Raw genomic sequence first — 6,380 nt, forward strand, 5'->3', positions numbered from 1 at the left:
ATATATATATATATATATATATATATATATATATATATATATATATATATATATATATATATATATATATATATATATATATATATATGTATTGTTTTATGAAAACTACAGATGTCGTTTTAGTATACTAGTATTTTGCAATATAATATCAACAAAAATATAACCTACCGATAATTACCGAAAAACTTTTAGTAAGTCTTGCGATATTTAGGAATTCTTTCTGGCCACCCTGCTCAAAACTGTCAAAATATTAGTGTTGTTTTGATTTGGATGAACTTTCAAAAAATCAAAAGAAAGGACGGATGATAATAATCCATGTGCTGTGCTTCCAATCCAATCAACGCTGGACAGTATTTCGCGTCGAAAAGTTTCGATCACGAATAGCAGAAAGAGTACTACAGTAACCGAGGTGAGTACGTTCCGAAGTCGACCCCCTCTACTCAAAGGGATTGCCCAAAATGTAAGGAACCGGCAGACGTTCCATGGCACTATGAATGCTTCTGCGCGAATGAGCAAAATCCCCAGAATCATTTGTGGATTCCACATTCTTGCGGAGAGAGGTGCAGAAAGCGGTTGTTGCTGGATTGTGGTCATAGTTGTGTGGTACTTTGTCACTGTGGGCCATGCTCTCCGTGTCCTTAGACGGTCGCCGTCTCGCAAATATAGTCAGTCGGCGCCGAAAACGATTAGTTTTTCGCAACGGAACTGGACGTGTCTTTAATCGGTATATATTGAACATGAATATTTATTATTGTTGGTGATAATATTATTATTGTTTTTGATTGTATTGCAGTGCAAACATAAACGAAGCTGGTATCTGCGAATGCGGTGAGATGTGCCATTACACCGACGAATGCCCTCCGTATAAATCGAAGTAGGGTAAAGTGCCTTTGGACCAATAAAACTAAAGAGATCAAATGTTCGGAGTCAAGCTGCAGTGAAGAATGTGTCAATAGATATGCTTGTGGATTACATTGCAACGAAAAACTTTGTTTCAGCAGCAGTGGTGGTAAGTGTCCGCAAGGCTTGCCAAGGACATGCACGGAGGAAATTGGAACTTGTGGTGATACGCTAGATACATGACTGCAGTGAACATCTGGGGGAATGTCAGCGTCTTGAGGGTGTTAAGAAATCATGATGCGGTTACAAAGACAAAGAAATCGCTTGCCATAAGCAGTTGATCTGTGAAACAAAATGCAAAAACGTTAGAAGTTGCAATAAACATCCTTGTAATTTGACTTTGTAATTTGTAATTTATTTAGCATTAACGATACCCTGGTGGTTGTACCATTTGTCAGGTCAAGGAAGCTACGATTGAGATACATACATTTTGAAAACTAGTGGTTACAAATGATGATTAGTTTAGTTTAGTTTAACGCCTTCTAAGGGCAGTTTTGAACGCGACAGCGTTCGGTTGTTGCCTCAGGGCTAGAGGTAGTTCATTCCAGGCGATAGCACCAGCAACGAGCACGCTTTTTCTTCCCGAAGTGGTGTGTTGTGGAACGATGAAGCTTCTCGTACGGTTTAGTTGGCCTCTGCAGATGTTGTTGGATATAGTCTGGTAGATTGCCGGAGTATCCTTGTAGCATAAAACAGAGGATTCGGTGTTGATAGTTTGTGTCGAGTTCATGTCCAAGTATTGAACTACGCACCGTGTCGGTAGATTCTCTTCGACGCAAGTTGTAAACAAATCGAACGGATGCTTTGAAGCAACGGTTAAGCTGTTCTTTTTGTGCTACTGATAGACCCGGATAGTACACGACATCACAGTAGGTCAGGAAAGGAACTATGACGGCTTGAACAAGTTTCTTCCTGGTGGCGGTTGGCAGAACGGGAGCAAATTTACGGAAAGTGTGCAAAGTCCCGAAAATTTTTGCAGTGACGCTGTTGACTTGAGACGACCAGCGAAGATTGTTATCTATATGCAGACCCAGATTTACAACTTTTCCTGCTATCTGGATGGTTTCTGAGCAAAAAACTATTTCAGTGTTCGGGGTTACTGTGCCTGTTTTACAGAAGATTATGGCCTGGGTTTTTTTCGGGTTCGGGAACAAAGCATTTTGTCTCGCCCAGCTCTCGATAATGTTCAGGTCGGCATTTACTGCTGCGATAAGCATATCTACATCTTCTCTTGGTCCAGAAATGTATATTTGCAGGTCATCAGCGTAAAGTTGATACTGACACTTCAGATCTCGTGGCAGGCTGTTTATATATAAACTGAACAGGAGGGCGCTCAAACATGATCCCTGAGGTGTACCGTCAGTAACGGGGTGAATATCGGAAATTGCATCGGTGATTTTCACGACTTGCTTTCGGTCTGTCAGGAACGAGTTAATCAGACTGCAGGCGTTGGGTGTGAAGTGAAACTCTTCCCGAAGTTTGTTTTGAAGTTTGCGGTGGTTGACGCAGTTGAATGCAAGCGAGAAATCAACCAAAACCATCACAGTGCATTGGCCTCCATCGAACTTGTTGTAGATATCATGAGTGACTTTAGCGAGGGCTGTAGTTGTGCTGTGTCGTTTGCGGTATCCGGATTGATTCCTTGCCAGGAGCGGGGGATTCGCATTTTCCGTATATTCAATTATCTGTGCTAACAAAATCTTTTCAAATATTTTGGAGATGGCAGGTAGTACAGAGATCGGTCTGAAGTCCTTAGGTTGCGTTGGGTTCGATATTTTGGGGATGGGGGTGACAATTCCTTTCTTCCATATAGCAGGAAAAATATTGGTGTCAATTATTGCATTATACAGATTCACTAGCGTCGGCAGAATGAACGGGCAGAGCAGTTTTATAAAAGATATTGGGATGCCATCCGCCCCGGTGGCACTTGATTGTATCTCTGCAATCTTTATGGAGACCTCTTGGCTATTGGTGTGTTGGAAACTGAATCGATTTTCGCCATGTACATTGGTTCTATCTACTACGTCGGTGTTGTGAGGTTGCGCTGAGTGTTTTAACCGACGATGGCCGTCACAGAAGAAGCGGTTTAGCTGGTTCGGCTCAATTTGTTCCGTTGACAGGCTGCGACAGTGACTGTCCTCCGTGGGATAAGCAGTGTTGTACCATTCTGGTGTTCCGTGCGGGCGTGAGAGGAAAGTCAGTTCACCTAAATGGCGGCTGCTGGACCTCCTTGGTTTTGTTTCCGCAAAGGCGCTTTTGCTTACTTCGACTGACACGGAGGGCATTCGTCGGTGGAATGGCATATCTCACGCATTCGTAGATACCACAGTTTCGTTTTGTTTGCACTGCAATACAATTAAACATTATAATATTATTACTTACAACAACAACAAATATTCATGTTCAATGTATACCGTTTTAAGACACGTTCAGTTTCGTTGCGAAAAACGAATCGTTTTCGGTGTATGGTATCGACTGGTGACAATGTAGCACACAACTATGACCACAATCCGGTAACAATCGCTCTCTGCATGTCTCTCCGCAAGAATGTAGAATAATCCACAAATGATTCTGGGGATTTTGCTCCTGCGCGCAGAAGCATTCATAGTGCCATGGAATGTCCTCCGGTATGTATTCCTTATAATCCTAATGAATAGAGGGATTCAGCTTCGGAACGTATTCACTTCGGTTATTGTAGTACTCTTTCTGCTGTTCGTGACCGATACGTTTCAACTAAATACTGTCATTGACTTGGCGTTGAATGCACAACAGATGGAAATAGGTATAACTCTTACAGGACCAAATCTGCTCGTTTCACTGCTTCACATTAGACAATATCTCCCCCGGATCTAGCGTAATTTTTCAGTACAACACCCAATATACCATGCGATGCCGTTTCTCCCTTGTCTGCATCCTCTCTGGATTCGTATTACTGTGTGTACCGACTCTAGATGCTTCCGATAAGCACTGTTAAACTTTTCTTCCGACTGCTTCATTTCTAGCGGATTCATGTTGTTGACTTGATTTCTGACCGAGAGCCATTTTAGGTTTTAGGTAGCTGATTGATGCTGACAGCTTCTTCGACCTGATGGTGTTTCCATGGATTGGACTGTTGGGTGGTACTTCGGTGACTTACGGTTGTGATTAGCCATACATTTAGCGATTATTGAAAAATTATTTATGACTGCTGACTATATACGTTATAGTTGTAAATTGGTTTTCTCCTGATTTTACTGACGTGGTTCATTCACATGAGATTCTGTACATATAAGAATTGATGTTGTGGTGCTTCGGATGCCATGTTCAGACGATACATCAGCTTTTGTCAACGGAAAAGAACATCAACGCCACGTCACCGTTCCGTCAGGCTAAGTTGAATGCATTTCTCATGTGCGCATTCACACGTTCCGCACGTCAAATCGTTCCATGCCGTTGTGTGTGAATGCCTTCATTTAACTGCATGTAACTATTTTTCACGTTCCGTTGACGTGCTGTACCGGTGACGGAATCCTATCGTACTTAGGTCCCCTTTTGAAAGTGTATGTAGAAAAAAGTAATCACCCAGTTACCACGGTATATATTTATATTTTAAAGCGTGAATTTTAAAACTCTTCTTTCTAATATTATTTTCAAATTATCTGTTTGAACAAAAAAATTTTATTATCCTTATAACTTATAGATTTTTATATTTTTTAGTCCACGAATTTGAAAATTTCCATATTAGCATTATATTTTTTAATTATCAAATAAAAATTATAACGAGAAAATGGTTAGGATTGTCTGGATGTTCTCCAAGCATGTGATGCAACAGAACATTCCTACGGTCAGGAACGTGCACCGAATTTGCTAAATGGCGGAGGTGGAGGGTATTTTTACCTTGAAAAGGAAGGGGTCTAGGTCATTTAGCATAGCGGACATTATGGTTCTTTGGCATAATGCTCATGTGGCGACCCGTCGTCGGAAGTGGCGGCCCTCGCAAGTAAACCTGTGAAGATCTAAGTAATGCTTTTGTAATTTACAATTTCTACTTATCAGAAGAAATAAACAACTTAAAAATTTCAAATGACCAAATTTAACATTTTTATGTAACAAACTACTCAAAGTAGGTCTTATGTTATAGCATATAAATCAACAAATTGCTTGGATTTAAATTTCAGCACACCAATCTTTGTGAGTAGATGGCTTTCAAAAAAAGATATAAATATCTGGGAAATATGCCTTATATTCTAGAATATCACTCATTTATTTTGTATAGATCTACAACTGCCATAACCAAAGCCATCCCGAAATCGGATTTCAAGGATCCGAGCTCAAATGCAGTCGTATCCGGCTCAATCGGGTTTGGGGTCGGTTTTTGCCTTTAAGCAATCTATACTGAAATCTTCGAAGTTGTTTCGGAATGGTTTGACCGAGGTGGCGTTGATTTTGGTAAAGGCGGAATAGTTTCACTGTATTCCAAATTTCGGCGCGATTGGCGGTTTAATTTTGGTTTTGTTTTTACCGAAACAAATTTGAAAGTCGTTGGTCGTTTTTTTAGCCGGCACCGCTTAAGCATTGAGTGTGGAGTCTTCTTCAATTGCTGGGTTGGTTGAAAATTGCTGGCAGGAAGCACCCCCCACTAATCCCATTTGGCAGAATTGATGCTATCGGCTAACGGTAGGCGCAAAACGGGAAAAAAACGCGACATAACTTTGTAAATATTTGAGCAAAGTGTTAGGTTATGTTTATCAATGTAAACATAAACATAACCTAAAACTACGCACAAACGTCTTGTAGCTTGAATGAACATGTAACCACATTTCACCAAAATTCATTCGCAGTGTTGGCAACAATTCAATCGCAATTTCGCAAAACAGTGCTGCCGAAAGAGAAATTTTGCGTCTCACCATTCTTGATTTGGTGAAAAATATATTCAACATTCTTGCATTTTTGAAAGTTTGAAAAATCATAAAAAAGTCAGGAAGCATCTAAAAATGCTCATGTTATCCGGAATGTACTTAGAAACGTTAAATCTTTGGATTAAATAAAAACGGGGTTAGGTCTGACGAGAAAGGTCTATTTTGAAACGCAGAATAGTGGGCTTATTCATGAATACTTGGTACGCTGGACTGTAACCATTGGTAATGAAAACATTACTATACAACTTGGGCAGAACAGTATTCAGTAAAACAAAAATAATTAAGTGATAGTATTTTATGTGTGGCTTCAATAATAATATTAACTTGCGTAAAATGCGTTGTTTCCCTAGGTTGATATACGGAGCACGTTGTTATAGTAATCATATCTCATCTAACTAACCTAGAACTAGAATCAGGAATCAGTAGCGACTGGTTCAAATAGCACGTTCCCCATGTTGATCGGAGATTTGTGCTTAAAAGACAATTATCAAAATTCAGAGGAAGTTCCAAACCAATATTCACCAAACACATCTAGTGCTCGTGAACAAAAGGAGTATCGTCAACTCTTTCGTGACTGCTGTG

The 6,380-nt window shown here is 40.2% G+C and overlaps 1 long non-coding RNA gene across 1 annotated transcript; it reads left to right on the plus strand.

The window, feature by feature from the left end:
- The first annotated feature begins 214 nt into the window (after positions 1 to 214).
- On the plus strand, positions 215 to 1,238 carry LOC131676324 (uncharacterized). The gene is made up of 2 exons (XR_009303123.1): positions 215 to 724; positions 794 to 1,238. It is a non-coding gene; the product is annotated as an uncharacterized LOC131676324 (long non-coding RNA).
- Positions 1,239 to 6,380: the final 5,142 nt, after the last annotated feature.

This window comes from Topomyia yanbarensis, chromosome 1 (genome assembly GCF_030247195.1).
Source record: "Topomyia yanbarensis strain Yona2022 chromosome 1, ASM3024719v1, whole genome shotgun sequence".
Lineage (NCBI taxonomy): Eukaryota > Metazoa > Arthropoda > Insecta > Diptera > Culicidae > Topomyia > Topomyia yanbarensis.